Source organism: Lolium rigidum, chromosome 3 (assembly GCF_022539505.1).
Source record: "Lolium rigidum isolate FL_2022 chromosome 3, APGP_CSIRO_Lrig_0.1, whole genome shotgun sequence".
NCBI lineage: Eukaryota > Viridiplantae > Streptophyta > Magnoliopsida > Poales > Poaceae > Lolium > Lolium rigidum.
In genome coordinates this window covers 237,873,496-237,876,287 of record NC_061510.1, presented here as the reverse complement: position 1 = coordinate 237,876,287, position 2,792 = coordinate 237,873,496, and positions in this window count along the sequence as shown.

The window sequence follows — 2,792 nt, the reverse complement described above, 5'->3', positions numbered from 1 at the left end:
TTCAAATTTGATTAGAAGGAGTCGATCGATTGTACATGCCAATCGTATAGCTTGGTGGGTGGATTAGCATTTGAAGTTTGGTCATTGTGTTCTTGTTTGTTACCACCCTCGCAAGGCACGTCCAAGTATTTCTGTCGGAATTTATGGCATGTATGTAGTTAAATAACCTACATTATTTCAATTATGAGTTTAATTACTAGGCAAAAGCTTAAAAATCCATATATAGTTGCAGATTAAGATGAACAAATCCTTGAACCTATATCTACAAAATTGATGGCACTAACACATCCTACCAAGCGGAAAGCATGTCTACCCTACTGCTTCCAAAAGGTGGAATTATGACAATAATGTGCAACTGTTAAAATTTGGTAGCCCTCCTTCACAAATAACACACATCTAGCCATTTTTGTACAGTAATAAAAAAGGGAAATCATTCTTTCATGCATGCATATAATTGTTAGAATCTCTTGTTTGTGAAGTTGCTTAAAATACGATCTCTTCCAAACTTGAGGTCATATGATAACTAAAAAGTTTTGTATGGCGGGATTTTACATCAAAGTACATGCGCACAATACTCACTTGTGGGCAGAAAGCCAAACAAACTCATATTACTAGGTTTGTATTAATTTGTTCTAGAAATTTCACCATCACACATGATTTTGTGCTTGCGTTAATTTTACTTAAAAAACTTCTTCCAAATTCAAATTTTCTTCAAACATGCCAACGGTACATGTCTACCAATTAATAATTAAGGGTACACCACACGTACTGCCTCGTAGGGTACATAAAAATTACTATATTTTATGGCATGTACTAATTTCACATAATCTACAACTCAATGTTGAGTTTAATGATCAGCCCAGAACTAGAAAACAAATATACATATAGTTGCAAATTAACCTAGAAAAGCTCTAGTATCCTTTAAAACCCTAGAAAATGGCCATGCATGCATGCATCCTACCCATAATAATTAATTAAGGTCTCGATCTCTATACTTGCTCACGAAGTTTGGAATTCTGGCAAATATGCAACTTGTTTCATTAATTTACCATGGCGAGATAGATGCATGCACATCGATCTCTTAAAAAATATAAGGGCTCCTTTGATTCATAGGATTGATATAGGAATTATGTAGGAATTGGATCCTATAGGAAAATTTCTATACAAGTCATTTGATTCATAGGAACATATCCTATAGGAATTATTCCTATAGGAATCTTGTAGTACAAATCCTATAGGAAAAAAGCATTAGCTCATACCTCATGGAAAAATTCCTTTGCTACAATCAAAGACACACCATATTCCTATAGGATTCAACTTGGCATGACATTCCAATCCTACACCTTTCCTATTCCTACACTCTTCATATTCCTATGAATCAAAGGAGCCCTAAGTTTGTAAAGGATTTGGCATCCATATATGCTCACCGGATATATAGATAAGGCCAAGCAAACACATCGAATATTTGTGAAGAAATGTTTTTGCTAGAACCTTCAAATTTTTAGATTTACATCACACACAAAGAACACACCTTTAATTTCGCCGAGGTTTGTGCACTAATAAAGTACTCCTACAGTACTAGAAATTGGATTGTTCTACTCCGGAGTGATATGCTCACCGGAGTATTTTTGGATCTTAGCCGGAGCGGCGTTTGGCGGTTGCACGAAGCCGTGCCTGGATGTTAAGCCTGTCGAGGCACGCTCGGTGGAAAGCGTGCGCCACCTTAGCCTCATCGGCGCGCCGCTGCAATGCTGCGTCCTCGGGATTTGCAGCCGCCGCATTCTTAGCCTCGCACGAAAGCTTGCGAGCATCCCGGCATCTATAGAGTGCCGGGAACATCACGTTATATACGAGCTCCTTGGCGGTGTTTCTCCTGCAAAGGGCGTCGCCGTGATGCGCTTCGAAAGAACGGCCTGGCTCCACGGCCGGCACCGCCTGAAGTGCGGTCGGATTAGGCGGCTGGCCACGGGAGCTCCCTGCCTCCGCATCGTTCGCGCCGGCCGGGAAGGGGATCTCACCTGCTGGCAAAGAAAACCATGCGGCATGCACGGGCGGAAAAGCCGGCCAGGGCCGAGCGGGCGTCGCATGCGGGGTTGCGTGGGAGATCCCTGCCTCTGCATCCATCGGCCCGCACGGGAAGCGGCTGGCGAGGGCCTCCACGGCCAGCGCCGCCGCCGCGGGCTGAACAACCGGCAAGGGCAGAGCGGGCGGGTTATGCCTTGGTGCGCGATGGACGAAGCGAAGGCGGCGCTGATGCTCCGCTTCCTCGTCGGTGGTAGGACTACGCGCGCGGCGACCAGAGCCAAGTCGGAAGGCCATAGCTATGTCGATTGGTCACTTAAACTGGAGAGATCTCTTACCATTTAGGAGAAGTGGAGTAAGAGGAAGTTGTTGCTTATACGGGTTCACTGCCACGTTGGGTTAAGATGGGCAAAGTTGGTCAATGCCTAGGAAGTTGGAATCGTTTTGGCCCCAATTTTTTAATTACCTTGCGGTTCATCTCTCGGTCTCTCCCACCTCTTCACTATCCCTCCCCTTGCCTCCTTTCATGCTTCATCGTAGTGCATCTTGTTTTTCTAGCACCTTCACAAAAATCATACACATTGGCCGATTCTGTCATTGTGTGCACTAATAAAGTAAAAAAATCCATTATATGTGAATAAACGTTTAATACACTAGCTCGCAAAGATGTTTCTCAAGGCGATATGCACAATGCCTGCCAAAAATGGGTCATGATAACTAAATTTCGTGTTAATTTTTGCATGACATGTACTCACTTGTGTATGAAACCA